Source organism: Marmota marmota, unplaced genomic scaffold, assembly GCF_001458135.2.
Source record: "Marmota marmota marmota unplaced genomic scaffold, marMar, whole genome shotgun sequence".
NCBI classification, from domain to species: domain Eukaryota; kingdom Metazoa; phylum Chordata; class Mammalia; order Rodentia; family Sciuridae; genus Marmota; species Marmota marmota.
Window position 1 is genome coordinate 26,052,512 of NW_026000241.1, and position 23,275 is coordinate 26,075,786.

The window sequence follows — 23,275 nt, forward strand, 5'->3', positions numbered from 1 at the left end:
GTCACATGATTTAAAAAGCATGTGTTTATGACTTGCCATGTTTAAGCACTGCTGAATAAATGTATATTGAAAACATATTTCAAGTGAGAAGCCATAATAAGGGGTTTAGGGATATTCAATATTACTCCACTAATTCATAGCACACCATAATTATGGAATGTGTAGACTTTCTAGATGTAAATTATAATCCACGACTCGGTAAGAGCCCTTTGCAGCCTCCCTCCGTGCAATGCCACAACATTACGCACTTCAGGCAAATTGACACAAAATAGAATAAATCACGTCAAGAGCTGTATAGCTCCATTATTTCAGCCTTAAACATTTCATTAACACTAAACAGTTCAAAATCTCCCTCTCCCCACCCCCACATTTCAGCCTGGGTTGAAATGAATAGGTTTGAGGATTCTGAACAATGCAGCTTTTTACATTTTTTTTCCAGTGGAAAGATTATTTTTACTAAGGAAACTAAAAACTAGATTTTTGTTCTGGCCCCTTCAGCAAAGAACCTGAGGGAAATTAAATTGAGCTTTTCTTTGCCCCCTTCCCATATTCCTACCTGGCAGAAAAGATTCCTGACACACAATTTTTATAATTTGTAGGTCAAGAAGGTGGTTTTCACTTAAAAAAAAGTCTCTTTCCTTTTTCTTAAAAATCTATCAACATAAAGAACAAAACTGGAGCACTTCTGGTGGAGATGGGGATGGGGTAGGTATTTTGCCTGCAAGGAGCCTTCAAAGGTCTCTGTAGAATCCTTTTGAAAACTGATAGAAAGTTCTAGAACTCTCATTAAAGGGTGCCATTCAGTTATAACATTTAGATTTCCTAACTCTAATACAAATTGTAACAGATGTTGTTGGTGCCATATAGCCTGCCCATCCATCCATCCATCCATCCATCCATCCATCCATCTCCCCACTTCCCTTCCTCTTGACTTTTTCAGTACATTCTGACCTAACTTGTAACTGCCAATGCTCATGTGTCTTTGCCTGAGAGTTTTCTTTGACCTTGGAGCCTGAAGAGGTCCACAGGTCCTGGGAATTAAGTTCTCCGGACAAAAGCTCTTGAACAATACCTGATTCTTGTGGAGGGTAATTATGAGATTTGGTTTTCCACCACTTCTCACCTTCTCCAGGTTAAGCTCCACCTGTGCACAGTAACTGCCTTGGAAACACACTCTTTTTTATCTGTTCTTGCTCTCCTGCCACATTCCACTCGCACACCAGTGTTTTCAGGGATTATGTGAAACAAAAAAGAAATTAAAACTATATACGCTCAAATACTCATTTTAGAATCAGCTTCTGGGGTGTACAAACTAAGACTTAAGTCAAACGTGGTCCTGGAGCCCAGGAAGGAGCGTTGGCTCTGTATTCTCAATCTCTTAGATTTCAGAGGTTGATTTTATTTGTTCTTTACCAGAGGCAGTACGCAGAATAACACCCTTTGCCCCAACTCAAAGATGTCCACAATCCTAATCTCTGGAACATGTTAGGTTACGTGACAAGGGAGAATTAAGGTTGCAGAGGGAATAAGGTTGCTAATCAGCTGCTCCTAAAATAAGATTATCCTGCATAATCCAGGTGGGCCCAATGTAGTCACAAGAGTCCTTTAAATGTGGAAGAGGGAGGCAAGAGTCATTGCTGGCTTTGAAGATGGAAGTGGGCCACAAGTCAGGGAATGTGGGCAGCCTCCAGGAGACAGAATAGACCCGGAAATGGATTCTCCCCTAGAGCATCCAGAAGGGAATGCAATCTTGCCAGCTTCTTACTGTAACCCAGTGAGTCTCACTGAATTCAACTACAGGATCTACAGGATGATAAACTTGTGTTGGTTTAAGTCCCTAAATTTGGGTAATTTATTGCCATTGGAATCTAATAAACCATGTAAACTGCAAAGCTGGCAAGTGTGAGTACTTATCAGCATGTATGTTTCTAACTCCCACGCATTTCTTTCCTCCTACAGAATCTAAGGGGATGCCTGTCTCAACCAAACTGTACCAAACTTTGCTAAATTCTTCTTATGCATTAGGCTGTGTGCTAGATTATATGGGGTGGATAATGCTCAGGCAACCTTCAGCCCAGTGGAACACAGGTCCACGGACACCTACCATGCAGGAAGGGCAGTCCTGTGACAGCAGATGGAGAGGCAGCTCTGAGTACGTGGCTAAGGCAGAGACCAGGACATGAAAGGTACCATTGGCCACTGACAGCTTGATTCTAACCGGAGGAAAATGGTGAACCACGGAAGGGTTTTAAAAATCACTTTATTGAGTAAGCTGAGTTGATAAACACAATACATAAATATAATAGGCACATGTATGTGCCATCCACACAGTTTAACAAGAAAAAAAAAGTTTTTTTCACTTGAGCTATAATTTAATATCAAACCTGTCATTTTGGCATCAGACATATGAATTCTAAAAGATGCATACATCCATGGAAACACCACCATGACCAAATACAGAATAGTTCCATCAACCCCCAAACTCCCTCACATACTTTAAAGACATGGTATAATGCATTTTCCTTTGCCGTCCTGGGTGCTCTCCCCATTCCCTTCCTGTTTCCTTATCCTCTAGGAATGACTCCTAAATTTTGGGTTGACCATTTCCTCAGTTTCTTTTTTAATTTTTTAAAATTTTATGGCTTTTTTACTCATAAAGGAAAGGTTGTTTTGCATATTTTGAAATGTATATAAGTGAAAATATTCATTTTTCTGTGAGCTAGCCATACATTAGGATGAACCCTTAGATTCATCTATGTTCTCTATTACACAATTCTGTATTGTATTTCATTGTTGTACAGTATGCATCCGACTGCTGTTAAAATTTGAGCTGTCTCTAGCAGTTTTCTGCTTTGAATAGTGTTGCTAGGAACATTTTTGTACACATTTTTCTAGGGCATACACACACAAAACACATACATGTACCTAGGATATACGTATGTGTGTATATAAATATATTATATATTTTTTTCCAGTTACTAGGTATATGCATCTCTCACTTTATCAAATGGCATTAAATTGTTTTTCAAAACTGTTGCATCCGCTCACCCTCCAACCCTTTGTGAATCATATTCTAATTATTTCTCATTTCATTATTTGCTGACCAGTTTTGAACAGGAGAGAGCTGTGATTTTTTTTTTTTTCTTCACAAAGTCCATTCTGACCAAGAGAAAATATGAGAGAATGGTGTGGCTGAAGGATGTGAAAGAGAAACACTTTTAACTTGAAAAGATTAGATCAGAGTCATAGGAAGGTTCCTAGGGAGGTGGGTCTTTCTGTTTTCAGAAGAACTTTTGCCCACTAGAAGTTGCTGGCTACTTCTGGAAGTGGCCATAAGGAGTTAGTCTGCATAGAGAGCTCCACTGGAGATGTGCAAATGTTGGAGAAGAAGCTTCCTCTTCCTCAAGGTTGCCCACTTCCAATCTCTCTGCTGCAAGAAATGAGAAAGCCTGGGGAGGAAGAGGGTACTTGCATCCAGACCCCATCTGGAGGAGGAAGAGGAAGGAGACCACTTTGAGGTTTCCCCTGATTGGCTCACATCTGAGGCCCTCACCTGCTGACATTCTCCTCCCTAGGAAACCAAACATGCAAGAGGGAAGCGATCAGGTAGATGAGCTACCTCAGATCAACAACCAGAGGAGGAGGGGCTCCTGACAGAGCACACAGCTGGTGCTGGGATTCCCCAACTTGCCATCCTGGTGGGTGCCACTGACAGGCTGCAACAGGAGATGAGACCAATTTTGCATGGAGCTGTTTGGTTTTGAGACGTCACCCCTGACACCTGGCTCACATTCCTGCCTCAGTCTCCTGCCGTCCAACACGGCTGAAGCAGATTCTGGGCACACTGTCCTTCGGGGACTTAACTGCCCATTTCAAGACAGTTTGACAAACTTCCTTGAATTGCATGTTGGCAAGGCCCTTTCTCCAGAATCTCCACGCTTGGCTTTAAGTCTGTCTTCCTTCATCAACATCCACCAGCCTTTCTGCTTTCTTTTCTCCCGGTGCCAGCTCCCCAGACATTACCAATTAGTCAAACATCTGTGTTTGGCGAGCTCTTTGCTAAGGCTCTGGCTTTGACCGTGGAGCACCTCCTTACCGGCCTCCGGCCTGGCTTTGTGAAGGGCCTCATTGCTACAGCAAAAACAGTGCTCATTATGCTTTCAGCAGAGGAGGCAGAGGAAAGGAACAAGCTGCAAGAAATTGGAGGAAAGGCTTCTCTTCTAAGGTTTACAGAGCAAGTTGTTTGTTTGTTTTTCTTAAGATCTGTAGAGGCACGGATAATTGCCTACTGTTCATTTTTACTCCCTCAAGGAGAAATAACCACATTTTAGTTTGTTAGAAAATGACAAGAACATCTTCTTACCCTGAAAATAATCTCCAAAACCCCTTCTTAAGACTCAGGGTATCGCAGTTGCTCTTTGTTCCGTTTATATTCCTGTGCTTGGAAGGTTCTGGATTAAACACGTTGCGTACAAGCAAATCCTCTCATAACACACTACGGAGGTCGGCTTAGCCCCATTTTGAGGAAACTCCAGTTCCCAGAGTCTGAACTTGAATCCACAGCCTTGTTTTTTGACCTCTGTCCTAAAGAAAGCAGGTTTACCTAAAAAAAATGTAATACCCTTTCCTTACCATTCTCCACACTTCTCAGTAGGTCTCCCCATGGAGAAAAGTCATAGACAAGGGTCCCTGGCTAGGTTATAGAAGTCAGTTAAGCCTTTGCCTCACCAAGAAACGATGCTAGAACAGTGAATAGCTTAGGGCTGAGATGCAAACTTTTGGCCACCTAAAATACCACAGAAAACCAGAATTTGAAGGGCTGGCTAGATAAAGCAGACCCTGGAGCTTCTCGCCTGTACATCTGGGTCTTGCAGGGAAACATTCCTGCCACTGACCTGCTGTGGCCTGCCTTCTCAATGCTTTCGGTTCCTCATCCTTACAAGAGACTGAATGGCACTGACCTCACGGGACAGCCCAGAGATGAACTGAAGTTGCCCATCAAGAGCAGCTGGCACGGTGCCTAGACCAACACATGTCTCTGCAGAAGCTGCTTCTCTACTTGCTTCCTGTGATCTGAGGATCACAGACACAGGAACAAGGAGTGGAGGTGCCAGGGGTATCTGGGATACTGACCTCACAGATACTGAGGAATGGCAAAAGCCCTCTGCCAGGAAATAGTGGGTCAAGAGCCCAGTTAGGCTGGGGTAGGGGATGCTGCCCACTTCTTTTCTGCTTTGTAGGAAGAGATCATTTTCTATGTTAAAACTTCTTCCACTCTAGGAAGGGGAGTGGGCAGGTACCTGGGCGAGGGAGGCTGGTTCTCTACATTTCCTGCTGTGTTTGGCAGCTCGTGGTCCCTTTAGCAGCTGCCCCATCACATCACCTGAAGCACCTCAGAGGCTCCTCTTCCATGTCCGTGAGCTACAAGGTGCTCACCCCCTTCACTCATGCCCGTTCCCTGCAGGAACACACTGAGCCCCCTGCAGACTCCTGGCCCAACTCTTCTGAAGGGCTTGTGGGCAGATTTTCTAAATTAAGAGGACTCTTCTTCTTGTCTTGGGCTCTGCTCTTTCTTCTTGGCTTTTCTTTATTCCTTCTTCTTGTCCCCTCTCCCCTTCTTCCATCTTTTCTCATTTTCCTACTTTCATTGTTCCCAGTTTTCCCACTAACTCTATCTTTAATGCTCTCTTTAGTCCTTGATCCCCACTTTCCAAGGCACGGTCAGCCTTGGTGGACTGGCCCACTGCCTAATTTTATAATAAAGTTTTATTGGAATTCAGCCACATCCATTCCCATAGGTAGGGTCTATGAGGGCTTTAATGTTATGATGAAAGAGTTGAGCAGTTGTGACAGAGACCATAGGGCCTGAGGGGCTGAAAATATTTGCAATCTAGCCATTTGCTGATGACTGCTACTCAAAGTGGGGTTTGAAGACCAAAAGCATCAGCATGATGTTGAAGCTTGTCAGAATTTCAGAATCAGGATGTGCATTTTATCAAAATCTCCAGATGACTGATGTGCATCATCTATTTGAAAATCATCCCTCTAAGCAACTCAACCATTCTCTCTGCTGGCTCTGAATCAATCCATCCATCATTCAATCACTCTCTCTCGCTCTCTCTCTCCTCACACACACACACACACACTCCTCCTAGTTGCATGCTTAACCACAAGAAAGGTTTTCTGGCAAGATCATTGCTAAATACCGTATACCTTCACCAGATGAACTCCACCACTAACATCACGAGTACAGAGTCATAGGAAACTAAGGACCACCTGAGGGAGGGGAATAGCACTAAATACCACCTTAGATACCACCCTGCTCTCATTAAATTTTGAGACTGGCCATCAAAAGCATGCTGGAGAACAGAGAACTAGTGGCTACCCATCAACTCATCCACTCACTTACTTACCCATTTACTCATCCATCCATCCAACATTCTCAATGTGCCTTTTATGCATCATATCACATTGGTTCCATGTCCATTTTATTCATCAAAATCCATTCACTTCCTTTGACCCCACTGTTACGCCCTTTGCCTAAGCCACCATCAACTCTTGCCTGGACTTCTTAATTAGTCACTCCACTTTTATTCCCAGCCCTTTCCTCAATCTATTGCATAGCAGACTGAACCATCGATATTTTCAGACTGCTACTGTGATCATGTTGTTCAATGTTTATCACTGATCAATGGTGCCATATTACACTGAGAACAAGAATCAAACTGCTTCCAGTGAGTCCAAGAGCAATGGCCTCTGGCCTCCTCTTACTTCTGCTCGGGATCACCATGTCCCAGCCTTGGTATCTTCTTTCATTTGGGTTCCTAGAAGACTTTAGGCTCAATGAAGCCTTGGGGTCATCTGTGATACCCTCCCCTCCTCTCCATATGCATGGTCAGTTCTCTCTCCTCTTCATCCTCCCTCAGAGAGGCCTTCTTCCATTAGCCAATCCCAAGTCTCTTCCCCTATTTAATTGTAGCTTGACTTTCCACTACATATTCTTTGATTCCCAATTTAATGTCTACCCTTCCTACAGAACAAACTGCCAAGAGCATTAGCCACGAAGCTGTTTACCACTTCACCCCCAGCACAGAGCACAGAGACCCTTCTTTGCATCTTTCTGTCCCTCTGCCTGGAACACTCTTTCCTTAACCTCTGCCTGGCTTGCTCCCTCACTTTCTGTAGGTCTCTGCCCAAATGTCACCTTCCCAGACAAACCTTCCATGATCACCCTGTATAAAACAGCTCCCACATCCACCCCATAATGCTCTGCTCTATACTTTCTTGATGTCTCATGTGACAGCACAGTTTTAAGCCATGAGGACCAACTTCTATATCATATAAAATGGCTTACAACTTACACCTGTCTCCCCTCTCTCTAACCCTGAACAGGAAAGGAGCTCCATAACTTCAAGGAACTCTGTCTTTGAATGTTGACTCTAAGCTAAAAGAGCATCCAACATAGTAGACACACAATAAATACGGGTTGTTGAAAGTGTCAGGAAATTTGTGAATAAATGAGTGAATTCATGAAGGCAGGAGCCAGAAACTTCGTTTGCTTACAAAGACAATAAAGATGAATTTTCTGACCTCGAGGAGCTTGCTGATGGGCACTCTGGTGACAGTGTCTACCCTTAGTCCTCTTCCAGCATGCTGTCTTCACTTCCTCCACACCAGTACCCTTGGCCCCTTCGTCCCCCCACCCCCACCGTCTCTACCCCAGAACCATACCAGGCTTTAGTTTTGCTGATTTTGTTTTTGCCTACAAGATGGGCAGGATCACCCAGCATCCTGGGAATTCTCTATGATAGAAATATCTTGGCATGTTCTATTTTTCCCTCTCCATTTAACATCAACAGCATATGCACTTTTTGAAGAGATGTGTCGGTACACTTTATGATGTTATGCAATAAACTGAAAATTGAAAATTTCCACATGAAATATAATTTCTGATTTTGTTCCCAGGAGCCATGAAAGAAAACTTTTTTTCAACAACGTACAGAAGAAAAAAGAAAGAGAAAACAGAGGAGCGGGGAGAGAAAGAGGGCGAGAGGACGGACTTCCTTTGAAGGTGTTTGTTAGTCTGTGGTTTAATTCCTTAAAGCTCCCTAAGATGAAAGAGATTTGCACTCAATTACTTAGAAGCCTCATCTCAATTCCCATCAAGATGAGGAAGATAATGGTAAAGGCGACACTGCTGGTACTTCTCAAAACCAACCCTAATTCCTGCGGGAGAAAGGTTCTGATTAAATTATCCTTTGGAGCCTATTTTTCTGGCCAACATCCTGACCTTGACTTTAAAAGTACTTTTTGTTCAATCTGATTTTTCAAGTACTTTCAAATGAACATTTATGCCTGGTGCCGTGGTAACTAAAGTAGGTCGCCACGATTTGGTCGCGCGTCTTTCTGAGTCCATTAGAACTGTTATGTTAGGTGACTGCCCACACGCAAACTCCTCCGAAAGTGCGTGTTTCTATCAGCCACACGCTGTGCAGAGGGGAAAGGCCACATTCCATTTAGTTCTGATATCAGAATTCATCTTGGACACTTTAAGAATTCCCTTCATTTTTTTAAACAAATTTCTTCATCGAAGCCCATGGAAAATTCGATGTGCATCAGCCTTAGGCATTGCCCACAGGATGTAAGGCTACAACTTTTTAAGAGGCAGTTTTCAAATTGAATTTTATATAGGAATGGGAATGAGAGGTCTTTTCCCCCCCTTCTATTGCTAAAAATGGCTCATTTTCAAAAGTGTGCATTGTGACTAACTGGTCCTTTGCAGGAGAAAAAGAGTATGTAAAAAATGACTGCAGAAGTTTTACATTTATCCTCCCTCCCACCCTCTTTAATTCTACAATTGTGACTTAGGGCTAATTCTTTATTCAAATAAGGACATAAGTGTGCCATTTTCTCATCATTTCCAAAAAGCATTTGTGACACTTTCTCTGAGGGAAGCATGAAAAGTGTGTGGGGAGACATGGTCCCTGACTTCTAGAAGCTTCTAAACCATAATGTTTTCATATCAGCTGGTGAAAATGCTCTCTAGAAAGTAAGATGCTGTAGCAATAAACGAACTTCCCTCAGGGTCAGACTAGCCAGGTTGCATTCATTGCACAAGTGCTTATCGGCCATCAATGGCCAAGTCATTATATTTCCATAAATCTTGTATTCCTGAGTCATTAAATAGGATCTTCTTTGCCTTTAATGATATCTGCTGAGACCAAACTACCAGGATGTGGTTACCCAGATCATGAAAGGATCTCTCAGTTTGCAAAAAAGAAAAAAAAATTCACTCTTTACTTCTTGAAGCACCAATAACATCTGCACCTGAACAAAACAAAACCTCCCTATTTATAAAGATTTGACTTGTACCATAGACCAGAAATCAAATACAAACAAAGACAAAGAACCACTCCTGTAGGCAGACATCTGCCTTCTCTCTTATATAAAGAGGCCATGCTTCTGATCCCATCTGCAAAACTTATTGGTAATCAGCGATATTATCAATACCTTCAGGCTCATGTCTATTCTGATCCCACTGTGTGTTGAACACTGGGCGTTTGAGAAAAGTTGTGACCAAGCCAAACATTTCCATGTGTAAAATATGAGCCCTGGTGACTTACAGGACTTTCTGGACAGCCCCATAAAACAGGAGAACACTTAAACAGGATTCTGATCCTGTGTGACTCTGTTCCTTATCCTGTGCCTGCTGGAAGTCACACCTGGGGACTGGCCATCTTGGATCTCCTGCTCTGTGGACAGAGCCTTGAGCCAAGAATCCCATAACCTGTAAGACCAACAGCCCCAGGTGTGGTAGAGGTGCAGTCAGGAGGGCAGGACAGGGGCCTCTTGGGAATAAAGATGCCCAGGACCTCTCATTGTCCAGTGCTGGCTTCCAGACGCGACTTCTGTACTGCGGCTGATTCCCAGCCTGACCTTCCCCGTGTTCTCTTTCTTTGCCCCTCCCCTTTCTCCTTTGCTCCCTCCTCCAAATGCTGTCTCCAAAAGGAGCCAAACTTATTTCCTCTGAAGTGTTAAAGCCTGTAATGTTGAGGATGGGAAGCCAGTACTTGGGACTTGGGGAGTGGTGATGGATACACAGCATCACAGACTCAATCTGTGCCCTGCTCTCTCTGCCTTTTAGCCTAAGGCCCATCCTCTTAGCTTCTCCCTTCCAACCAGAGTGACAGAGCAGAGATAAGTCCTCCAATGGTCTTAACAATCTACATATTCGGGCTGGGGATACAGCTCAGTTAGTAGAGTGCTTGCCTCCTATGCACAAGCCCTGGGTTCAGTCCCCAGCATTGCAAAAAAAAAAAAAAAAAACAACAACAAAAAACAAAAAACAAAAAAACCCTACATATTCATGCAAGAACCCTAGAAAATAAAAAGTGCGTAATATAATTAATCTCCACACCAAGCACAGAGGTCTTCCTCTCAACCACTTTTGTTTCAAGTTTTTGTTTTGTTTTCATATTTTCTTGGTTAAGATCATTAGCTCCTTCGTGCCTCAGGTATTTCATCTTTAGAACAGTGACACTCCTTTAGAGCACGCCATGCCAGAAATGTGCACAGATCCCCACATTAAAAAAGGTGACATGTGAGACAAAAGCAGCGAGAAAAGTCAATCTTGGCACATCATTATGTTCGAAAAACCACTTAGCAACTCTCTGTCTACTTTATTAGGAGCAGAGCACAGTATGAATTAGGTTTCACTGTAATTATGTCCTGGAAGCAAATATGATTTTCAATGAAGAGATTTTACTGACTCTAATTAAAGGATGTTATGAGTCTATTGTCTCAGATGGTGCGAGGTCTGGAAGGGTTCTTACCAGTCATTGCCTCGATGCCCTTGTTTAACAGATGGATAGCACCCAGAGAGGTTAAGTGACCTGTCTTATGGTCACCCAGCTCAGGGTATGGCTAGCTCCTGGGTCTCACATTTTGGATTCACAGTGTAGTGCTTTTCTAACAGACTGCCATTATATTTAGACCAAGGGAATATGCTCATGCCTAGTGCATGGATCGCTTCTCCTGTATACTAATGGAACCAAAGCCCCAGTGGATTCTCATTTCTCATTTTTCCCCCCGTACATCCTAGAAACTGTAAGAGAAACCAGGAATAGCTCAAAGCAGCAGCGAAGTTCACATGTTGAGTCACCCTTAGAACAGAAACCTGGGTGAGGAGTCTGGATGTTTGCATAGAGTTAGATCCTGGAGATAACTCTTAAAAAAAAAAAGGCTCTATCTTTTAGTTGGGCAAAGTTGGAAAGCTAAGTAGGCTGGGAAATTCTACTGAGACAAGAATAGCACAGCATGTGTTTCTCACTGCAGACAGGATCTGCATGGCCCAGAGAGGAAGTCCTGGTGCCGTGGGCCTTGGGATGACAGCAAGGCCCTGTCCTGATGGGCTGCTGGGGGAACATGCTTGCAGTCTCTGAACCAATAATGCTCACAACTGTTTCTGTTTCTAAAGCAATTTGGTTTTTCAAAGTGCTTTTACATTTTTTTGATACTCCTGAATTTTGTTCTTACAACTTCCCTTAAAGCCAAGAAGGGTATGTATCTCCATGTTACAGGTGACAAAACGTAGGCAGGGACCAGCCACTGTATCTTGGAGTCCGCATTTAGAATGGCCCAGTGTGCCATGCTAGTTGGCTTAAGTGGATTTGTTCTACATGTCTTTTGTTTGTGAAAGGCATCAGTGAAAGGTAATAAGTTTGTCATGAGCTGGATGTAACTCTTAAAAGCATTTCATTACATATAATGTATGGCTCTAAATGGGTGAGGTTTTATATAGCATATAGCCATTTTGACTAAAAAGAAAAAAAAAGTCATCTGGCAATTATTTATCCTTTCCAACTCTAGTGCCACTGTGCACAGTATTTTTCTCTTTCCTATTCTAGAACTGCCTTCAGAGCCAGTTTCTAGAAAGATCAGGCTCATCTGTTCACAGTCCCTAGTCATTTTATCTTTTTCAAAAAAGGAGTTATGCATCTCAGATGTCTAAGTTCTCCTCTGTGTTTTAAGAACAACATGACATTACAGTTAGCTGCATTCTATGCAGGACGGACTCCTTGGGTTTTTCTTGCACCTAAAGTGACTAGATTGTGCAGTGAAACTGGGAGAGGATTCATTTATCAACGTTCAGTCCGACAGTAAAATCAGAAGGTCCCCAATGAGTGATCAAGATAATAATATATAATCGTAAGGCATGTTACCACTAGTAGATTTTACAAGTTGGATAGAAAAGAAGGCTGCAGCTCTGAATTGTGCATATGTTTGGCATGGAACTGAACTCTCATAATCTGAGTCTGAATTAAAATAGAAAATTTAAAGAGAGTCAATAGATTGTGGCAGTGGTTGGCGAAGTTTTTCTGTGAAGAGCCAGACTGTAAATATTTTAGGCTGTGCAGGCTATGTAGTTCTATCACGACTCGATTTGTGTTGCTATGGCAAAGAGGCACCAGCAGACAACACATAAATGAACATATGTGGCTGTATTCCAATAAAGTTTTATTGCTATTGCTAAAAACAGGCAGCAGGCCAGATTTGGCCTGCAGGCTGAAGTTTGATGCCCCTGGTGAAAGTCTTTCATGTTGAAGTCAATGAAGGTATTTCTGGAGTTTGGATGTAGTTTGGATGTGTCCCCAAGGCAGCAGCTTGATTCTCAGTGTAATAATGTGAGAGGTGGTGGACTTAGTGGGAGGTGGCCAGGTCACTGGAAGTGCTGCCCTCAGAAGGAACTGTTGTAGTTCTTCTGGGATCCGAGGTGATTCTCATGGTAACGTTATCATAAAAAAGCAAGCCTGGGGTTGGAAATGTGAGTTAATGGTACAGTGCTTGCCTAACATGCTCAAGGCCCTGAGTTCACTCCCCAGTACTGGGAGAAGGAAAAAAAAAAAAAAAGCCTGCATTCTTAAACTTCCTGAACTGTGAGCTAAATAAATCTCTTTTCTTTATAAATCACCCAGCCTTAGGTATTTTATTGTAGTAATGGAAACAAATAATATAGATGCTATCTGCAGGAACCAAGATGTCTAAGTACATAAGAATGGATTTGATCCTCTCTGATAAAACAAATGAGAAGTAAAGGCAATAGCAGTATTGTGATCAATTTTCTCAACCATATCCATTTAAAGCACTGTCAATGATCAATGTTACTACAAGTGATGGAAGCTTAGTAAAATCAAAGTTCTACCTCATTTTAGTCTGAGTTAACCCCCCCTTTGAAGACAGCTTTGCTATTTATGTTAAAACTAATATGCAATACAATTAAGTAATAAAATAAAAATTTAGATAAGCTCAGAAAAAGAACAATAGCTTTTACCATTTTGAGCTCTATCTTTCAAACTTCATATCTTTATAAATACAAGATCAAATTTTGCATAATTTTGTTTTATATTTTCTAACTTGACAATAAAGTGAGTTTTTGATAAATTAAAAAGAAATCTAATATCTTTAGTCATTAGGAAAATGCAAACTAAAACCACAATAAGATGCCACTTCATACCCAGTGAAATGTCTAAAATTTAAAAGCTGAAATATTGCTGCATGCAGTGGCGCATGCCTGTAATCCCAGAGGCTCGGGAGGCTGAAGCAGGAGGATTGTAAGTTCAAAGTCAGCCTCAGCAAAAGCGAGGTGCTAAGCAACTCAGGGAGACCCTGTCGCTAAATAAAATACAAAATAGATCTGGGGATGTGACTCAGTGGTCGAATTCAATTCCCACTACTACCCCACCAAAAAAAAAAAAAGCTGAAATATCAAGATTTGGCAAGAATATGGAGCAAGTAGAATTCTTATACACTGTAACGGATCACTTGACTTTAAGTAAAACTACCACCCAGACTCAGATATGGAATGCCCAACCTCAGAAGCTCCCACGGACCTCTTTCTAATATTTTGACTTTGGAGGGGTTCAAAGGATGAAAGTATTTATCAAAACTAATCAAACAGTGCACTTAAGGTCTGTGCCATTAAGATATATAAGTTCATAAAGAGAAAAAAATGTTCATGAGGGAGAAGAAGGTTCTAAAATACATGGTTGATTTTTTAACCTTAAAAACAAAAATCAAATAGAAACCAAGATGATATCTAGAAAGACGATATTTGAAGGAGAGAACTTTTAAGTGAAAAAAATTTGAAATGGAATGAACAGAAGAGTCATCTCTTGTTTTGAAGAGGACATCATTTATTGTACTCTCTTCAATTTCATGCCCATCATTACTTCTTTTGGGACCTAAGGCCATAAAGATCATCTTGTTTTTCTATGTCATTTTTATTCCAGCTTGGAAAACAGATGAGATTTAACTACATGGAAAGATGTCATCAAAAAAGAGCAATGAAAAAAAAATGTCAAGGACATCCTAAATGATGCCTTCCATATTCTTTTTATAAGAACCCACAGGAGACATTTCTTCTCCAATCTCAGTATCCGAAACATCTGCAATTCTTCTGCCAAAATCGTTTTCCAAATTTTGGTTTGATTTACACTTCTACCAGCCACATAGGAGAATTCTAGTTGCTTTCCATTTCCCCAACATCTGCCATCGTCAGACCTTTTAAAGTTAGTTATTTGGGTGGAGGGAAGAACCACATTTCAATGTGATGGACATAGTTGTGTTATTAGGGAGCACAGAGCTACACAGAAGACACTCTGTGTAAAACCAAAATGGGCCTCTGCATTCTGTACACCTAGAAGAATGATCATCCGGGGGAATGTGGGGAAGGCCATCTCCACACCAGGATGAAGCCCTGATGGGCCCCTTTCTGAAACAACTCACTCAGCTGTGCCTTAGAGGACACTGGAGCCTGCGTATTTTCAGATTTCTGAGAGCTCAAAGTCCAAGGGCACCATAGCCAAGTTTCCATTCCGTTTAAAATTGCTCAAGGGCTTTGTCTGACACTTCCATGAGACAAAGTGGGAATCCTTCACTCATTCTATTTTGTACTCAATTGTCTCCTGCCCTCATTTAATCTCCCCAGTCGACAGAGTTTACTAGAAGCAACTTGAATCTTTCCCTCTGGAAGGGCCATATCATGACTGGCTCCTGAACGATCCATTTGGAAATGGCAGTGACATTCCTTAGTTCTATTTAAAGATTTACACAACGTGGCTGAATCCAAATATGCATTGACAAGTCAGACCAAGTGATGGTGTAAGTTCTTCCTCCAAAAGAGCAAAAGGGGGAATTGCATTTTCTACATCAATACAACATTTCTGTTCTAAGATCATTCTGAAAATAAAACAACAGGATTTTTTTTTTAATCGTGGAGCTAGTGAATAATGGTCAAATCAAGTGTTGGTGCAACCGAGTGTGCATCTGAGACAACAACAGTCCTTCTCTTGAGGAAAGAGGCTCTTTGCTGAGCCCCAGCATTAAGAGATGCCTGTCTCCATTAATCTACTTCATCAGATAATTGCTCAACTCTGTCTTCTAGCTGTAAAGGGAGAAGGATACAAGAAGGAACTGAACTGAGATAGTTAATATTTTGCAATGGCAGAGGGAGAAGGGACAGGGGTTAAGAGCTCGATGCCACTCCAGGAAGAGCAAATTCCAGACTGTACTCTATGCATGGATTTATTGAGCAATTTAGGTAGCCACCCTCCAGAGAATTGCTGTCACCAGGAGAAAGTACTTAAAGGGCCATGTTCATCACCCCAGAACATAGGGACTGCGGGAGAATTTTGGGGTTGCTATTTTCACAGAGACATTTGTTTCCAAACAAAGGGCTTTCTGCCAGCTATTTTAGAAGCACTTGCATATTTATTCAGCCAACTCTCTGTGCTGGGGATTGTCTTTGGGCACCAAGGTTTTATCAATGTCTATTTAAAGCAGATTGAAAAATAGCTCAAGATGAAAACAGAATATTTCCAGCCTAGAACGTGAGATGCTTCCTTTTTCTTCTAGGGTTCGTATCTGGTATCTCCCTCTCCGAAATCGCCACGTGTCTTGCCATCTTTGATGTATCTAAGCTTCATTGGTGTTGTTTCTGTTTTAGGGGTACATAAAATAATAGTGCATCTTAACATATTATAGATTCGATGAAATATTTGTGCATGTGTGTGTGCACGTGTACAGTTTTAAGAGAAAACAAATCTCTAAGACAACATATTTCTAAGCTTTATCTGGTCATATCCACCATGGAACAAACACTGGGTTGTCATGTCGTGAGAGGGTAACATGCTATTATTATTCATGAGATGCAAAGTAGGAAAAGAGAGAAAATGGAAATGGGTTCATTAAATCAATGGGACCTAAAGTTTTCTTGAACTTATATTTAAGTTCATGTGATTCAAATCTCTAACTCTTGGAAAAATCAGCCAAAAGCTACCGACTCAGAATCTCCAGTCCTTAAGTACCTCTTACTTCCGATGCATTCCAGAAATATCTTTCTAGTACAAAGCATTGAGGAACCAAGCAAGAATCAGACTCTATTCCTGCCCTCAAGGTACTTAGAGCCAGTAGCAGAGAGCTCCTCGTGAGGTACGTTCTCTTTCTAACATGTGCCTGCATGCATACACACACACACACACACACGACCTCCTAGGTTTTAGAACAGTGAGACTCTGAAAGTCATCTCAACAGAGGTGCCGTCACACTGGACCTTGGCGAGTGGCCCCCACACAGTCTTTGCTGTTAGCAAAGTGTGTTTTGTGTGTGTGCTTGCATCTGAGTGCAGGTGTGTATGCGTGCTTATTTAGGACGACGGTGCTTGAAGGAGAGCAGGGGAAGAGCAGCACAGGCAGAGAGAGCAACACACACACCCTGAGGCTGCAACACCTGACACCGAGTAGCTCCTTGTGGCTGGTGCACAGCACTCTGGGGGAGTGTGACAAGAGAGCAGCATCCGGGCAGACTGAGACAACTGTGCTGGGTTGTGCCCACGCTGAGACATTGGAGCCAATTCTGCCAGCAAGAAAGGGCCATGAGTCCCAGCATGGGATCATCTGGCTCAGAACTGCAGCTTTGCCCCTGGTCCCATCTACCTATCACTTTGCTTTGTGGGTGTAGATCTGAGCCCCCAATGGCTAATTTCGAGTTCAAGAATACTTCTTATTTTGAGTAAATGGACCACTGGGCCAGAAGGAGCATTAGCTGTACTCTGCAGTTACTAAGAACCAGTGATGATCAAATAAGCTATTTTTTTTGGAGGCCAGGATGGCTCAGTGACATGGTAGGAGGAATAGTAACAGGAGCTAACACTTAGCTAAGCACTGTTTTTAGTCCCTGCCACATATTCACTCATCTACTCCTTACAATAGCCACATGAAGTAGGTACTATTATTATCTTCATGTCACAGACAAAGACGATGAAGCACACAGATCATCAAAACCTGCGCAAGAACACACAGAGCCAAGGGCAGGCTGGGATCTGAACCCAGGCTGACCCTTGAGCCTATGCTTTAAGCTGCAAGGCTACCATGAGTAAACAGAGCAACGTGGGGGCTCCCTGCTTCTCATATGCCCTCTATCAGTTCACCAGGGTGCTTTAAATCCCACTGTGAAGACCGACCCATTCAGAGATCCTTTGTTTTATAGGGATAAGACTAAACTCCAAGGATCCAAGAAAAGCAAGACCCAATTGTCCAAAAAATTGTGCACAGCTTGGGAGGTGAGGAAGGGTAGGGAGAAATGCAGCAGGACAGAGACAGCCCTGGGGGGAAATGACCAGCAATCAAGGTACCACAGGAACTCTGGAGGGGGCCCAGACTGCAGCTCTGGGCTGTTTCCATCCTTGATAAGACTCAAGAACATTTGACCAGCTAATGATAAAAGCAGGGTTTCCTAAACTTCACCCCATTCCTTCACAATTTTTCACTTATTCCCATACTCCTATTCTCTTATGATTTCATTTTCAATTGATTTTCTTTTTGCTCAAGTAAAATTAAGATTTTGGTACTACAACCATAAAGGGAAAATTAGTATCATTTCTCATAAATGCAAAGGTTAAAAATAAAAAGGGTTTTCATGTCAATGGTCTGTTGTTGCAAATAAAGTTTCCTTGGAATAAAATCATGCTCAATTTTGAAGTTCTCATGCTGAAAGAGCAGAATAGTTAAAACTATTTCCACGTAGCCCTAAAAGGTTGAAAATATTAACTATGTATAATCATTTCAAAAAACATTTGCAGATCTCTGAAATAATTACAATTCAATCCTACCTACATATTTTTGCCTATCTTTTTTCTGTTAAAAAGAGAGATTAAGAAAAGTTTGAAAAGTATTAATTAAGGATACACTGGCATCAATCTGAGATTTTCTCACTGGTAATAAAAGATGAAATGAATATTGAATAGGGAATAACTTCATACAACTTGATACTATTCCATGCCAACTTCAACATGCTCTAAAATTATATTTCATATTACTGTGTGTAGTTTATAGAAAAGTACTGCATTAGACTAGTGTATGTATCAAATCACATTTATAAGATAGAATACTCGATTTAGGAGCAAATATGGGTGAAGAAACCAAAAACTTGTAGGTAGCCTTGACCATATGCAAGAACGTCATTGTTAGAGAAGCAAAGTGTAGATCAAAGAATTCTGGGATTGAAATTAAGATGCAGTGGTGTTATATAGCAGTATGACTTTAGGCAGGTTTCCTTATCTCTCTGAATCTCAGAAATGGAGGATGAATAGCATAGTTGTCCTAGCCACCGGACAGAATCACGTGAAGTCTTGGGCTCCTGCTATACTTTGGATCTAAAATGTCCTCCAGCTAAGCATGGTGGTTCAGGCCAGTAATATTTGCTATTTGTAGAACTGAAGGTTGAGGCAGGAGGATCACAAGTTAAAGGCCAGAGCCTCATGCACTTGGTGAGACCCTGTCTCAAAATAAAAAATAAAAAGAGCAGGGTTGTAGCTCAGTAGTAAAGCACTCCTTGGTTCAATTCCCAGTACCAAAATCACAAATAAAATAAAATATCCTCCAAAGACTCAAATGTTGATGTTGTGGTCTACACAGGGACACTAATGGTAGCCAGTGGAGCCTTCAGGAGGTGGGGCTTAGTGGAAGGAAGTTAGGTCATTAGGTGTGCCCTTGAAGGGGATATGGGGAACTCAGACCCCTCCCCTCCCTCTCTCTCTCTCTCTCTCTCTCTCTCTCTCTCTCTCTCACTTTGCTTCCTAGTGGCCCTGCGGTAAGTAACTTTGCTCTACCACATACTTCCTCCCATGTAGTTCTGTCTCACCACATGCCCCAAACCAATGGAACCAGCCAACCATGAAATGAAACTTCTAAAACCATGAGCCAAAATAAACCTCTCCCTCCTGTTGATTATCTCAAGTCTTTGTCACAGCAACAGAAAGCTGTCATAGACACTGTGCCTCTGGTAAAGTACTTTGTGACCATCAACTGTCATGGTACCAATGATGTCCTTCTCGGCTTTCTTCTCATAATGGCTGGTGGCAAAAACAGTCCTGCTGAAGAGGCCAAAGGGTGAGTAAGATTTGGTTGGAGAGGGGAGATGACAGATCCAAAGGTCACAAAAGTCCCAAATAAAGCACGAGGAGACATGGAAGGTGCCAAATCAGACAAGAAAGGAAGGTGCTAGGAGGGAGGGAAGGCTTTGCCTCCGTGGTGACTCAGCACTGCCTGGGAGACCCTGATGGCCTCACCTTGAGATGACTCATGCAGGAAGGGGGTAGCATCCTTTCTAACACCCTAGTTCGGTTTTCTCCCTGGAGTTGGGTTCCATGATACCAGGATACTTTCCCATTCTCTGATTACACATGTCTCGGACTCTCCCAGCAAATGAGCCATCTGTCTCCCGGTTTACAGTAGCTGAGGAAGGTGGTTATTTATTTTTAGGAAGCATGCTGGACAACTTCACGTTTAATGCTTTGACATAATATTTGGGTCTGTCCATCTATATTGTGGTATTAAAAAAAAAGTCAAAACCAAATGAGGTTCCTCTCTTCCCTTTTCTCCAAAAGTAAAATCAAGGCTGTAGTTATAACAACAAAAAGCTCTGCCAGCAACAATGGCTGCACAAAACTGTGTCACCACCAAAGAATCTGAGAGAATGGCTGCCACTTTTTAGCACCGACTGTGTGCCAAGCGTGGTGTTAAAGGCATTACCCTCATGAAGTCGGATCCACAAAACCACCCTGCACGGTTGCTGGCACAATATCCACGTGTGAGTTTGCTCTTTGCAGTTGAAACAAAATTATGCAATTGGCTCAAGTGGAGATAGCTCGTGGTCAGGGCTAGATCTAAACCCGGCTCAGGCTAAACTTCAGGGCCCCTTATTCTTTCTCTTGCTCTGTTCTGTAATAGAAATCTCTCATTTTTCTAAGGTGAGAATATATTGAGTGTCCCCTCTCTAGGAGACAGGCAGTAGGGAGAAATGTGTTAGTAAAGCTGAAGGAATTTTAATACTTCCTCTCCAGTCTGCGTGTTAATGGGCCTGAAGTCCCACAGTGGCACTGACATCATTAGTCAGCTGATGCCCAAATGGGATCCACTTTTTTTTTTTTAATCTCCTAGACGGATGCAGGAAAACATTGACATTTGGCAAGTAGAAAAGGACAGCAGATTTTTATTTTCCAATTTCTATAACATTTTTAGATATAAAAATACAAAGTTTCCAGCCTTCACTTACACATTTTTTTTGTGGGGGGGTGCTCTTTAGGGATTTGTGTGTCTTGGAGCAAAAGGAGAGGGTGGGGGTTAATGGTACATCTCTGTGGGGCAGAACAAAATGATCACAATGAACCTTGGAAATGCAGTAACAAGCTGGGATGTAACATGGGAACAAATGAAGAAATAAACTAAAATTAGAAAGACATTAAGTGTCCTGATGATGATTTTTATGTAATTTCCCAAGTACACAGGGCAACTTTCAATATGAATTTCCTTGTTATTAAGCCAGTAAAATCCAGCAGTAGAACCAACGAGCACATCAATATAATTTGTACACCAGCAAAGGTGATTTTAACTGAGGTTAAGTGCCTTTGCTCCAAAAGGTTTGTTTTAATGTAAGTTTAACACTAAGTGGGAAATGAGAGAGAAGCCCAGAACAACAAAATTCTCTGGCAGAAGTTTCTAAGCGTCTGCACGCAGCACATTCATTCCATCCTGTCGACCCAAGGGGACATTCATAGACTTTGTAAAAAAAAAAAAAAAAAGTGTCTTTAAGCTCAATGTGCCCCAAATGAGAGGGTGTCAATGAGTGCTTGGGGACTCTTAAATTCAGAGATAATTCAATTGCTCTATTCTACAAATACATTTATGAGACTGTCAGAGAATAACAATAATAATATGCTGTGAAATAAATACTACATAGCATCCTCAAACAAAACCAAAGTATGATACGTTTTGTCCACCACTCAAGGACATAAGCCACATACATATAATCACAAAAAGCAATAGAAAGAGGTTCCCTTGGTGAATCTGCGGTTTTCAGAAAGAAAAGTAGAAATAGATCATGGGTGGTACCTCCCATAGCAAGTTTGTTATAAGTGCAAGGTGTGTCCTCTAACCTGAGAGGACAGTGGCCATAGGAACCTGCTCAAAGGTTAGAGGCCCTCAGGATCCACTACTGACCCTTCCTCACAGCTCACAAAGCATGATTCTGCCCTAGTCCCTGTCTTCCATCTTCCTCTGGACCTCTGGATCCCCATGTGCAGCCTGTCCCAGGGCTCTGCTTCTTGTCCCCTTGAGCAACTTGGTAGCCAAGCTGTGGCAAAGGTGAGCCCCAAGCCCCTCCGTTTGCCCCTCTCCGCTGCTCTGCTCAGCTGGGCTTTCGCCTTACACAGTTAAACAAGACGCCTGCTCTCTGGCAAACAGGCCAGAGGATCTAATGACTTCCAGGGAGGGAACTGGAAAGAGGAAGCAGTTTGTGGAGACGCTGTTGTCCAAACAGGATTAAAAGCATCAATTCTCAGGCCACGCCTGGGCTCTTGGTCAATACTCATGTTCCAGGTAGAAAACACCAGCCTAGAGAAGTGGAATAACTTGTTCGGTTATTCAACAGATAACTGAGTGACGACTATTTGAGTAGATACACACCCAGAATTGTGTGTCTGATGACTTTTCAGAAAATGAAACCAGAAAGAAGCTGGGCCTTTGGAAAAAAAAAGGCCACATTTAACTTTCCTGACCAATCTAAGTTTATTGAGCAAAGCATGGTGTTAAGTTTTGAGGTTAAAAGGAAAAGATGGCATAAGGCTTACTTTTCAGGAGTTTAACACTACATTGATTTTAGCCAAAAGGCAGAGAGAGATACTTTGGGAGTTTATAAACAAGCCAGGAAAGCTACCTGAAGTGGGAAGAATGACACTGTGATATAATGAGTTTGTGGTCCATGGGGATTCTGGGAAGCACCTGGGGAGAACAGTGCCTCCATGAGTTGGGTGGGGTGGAGGGGAGGCTTCATGGAGGAAATGACATTTTACAGACACTTGGAGTTCCCCTGGAGGAGGAGGAGGAGGAGGAGTTGGGTACTAAATAATATATAAGATTTGCCATCCAGTGTGGCTAGAAGCATAGTGTCCACTAGAGAGCACAGATTGAGATGACCAGCAGCCATAAGTGGAATACACGGGCACTAGATCCACCTCTTAAAAGAGACATCACTATACTATCTATAGCCAATCAGCCAAACCCCACCCCCTTGTCCTGTTTTTATAAAGTTTTATTTATGCAGTTTTATTTAAAGTCAAATAAAGTTAAACAAATGTTTTGTTCAAATATTTGTTTAAACACTGTTGGTTGTTTGTTTAAATATTTTCTATGACTGCTTGTTTGTTTAAATATTTTCTATGCCTGCTTTGGTGTTATGAATGGCAGGGATCACATCGCCCACAAAGCCAAAAATGTTTTCTAAAATTTCAAACATTTTTAAAAAGTCTAGTCTTAAAAAAAAAAAAAAAGTTTCCTAGCCAGGTGCAGTGGTGCATGTCAATAATCCCAGTGGCTTAGGAGTCTGAGGCAAAAGGATTGCAAGTTTGAGGCTAGCCTCAGCAATTTAGCAAGGCTCTAAGCATCTTAGTGGGAAACTGTCTCAAAATAAAAAAAATAAAAAGGACCGGAGGTAGCTCAGTGGGAAAGTGCCCCTGGGTTAAATCCCCAGTACCCAAAAAAATTGCTGACTCCTTCCTTAAGGATCCAAAGGATTCATTTGAATTTCTGTAACTGCATAGGATGGAGCTTTCTAGGGCCTTATTCCTATAGTCTCCAAATGCATCATCTTAAACCTCCTTCCACATCATGGACAATTAGCCGTCCATCTGTATCCTAAGCTGGATACCTGGACATCTCTTTCG

The 23,275-nt window shown here is 42.0% G+C and overlaps 1 protein-coding gene and 1 long non-coding RNA gene across 4 annotated transcripts in view; both read right to left on the bottom strand.

Annotated features, from left to right (window-relative positions):
• Positions 1-23,275, bottom strand: part of Rarb (retinoic acid receptor beta) — a 376,875-nt gene that overhangs the window by 63,537 nt on the left and 290,063 nt on the right. The window lies entirely within an intron of this gene.
• Positions 3,096-22,930, bottom strand: LOC125613820. The gene is made up of 2 exons (XR_007344411.1): positions 16,525-22,930; positions 3,096-6,148 (listed from the first exon to the last, which is right to left on the bottom strand). It is a non-coding gene; the product is annotated as an uncharacterized LOC125613820 (long non-coding RNA).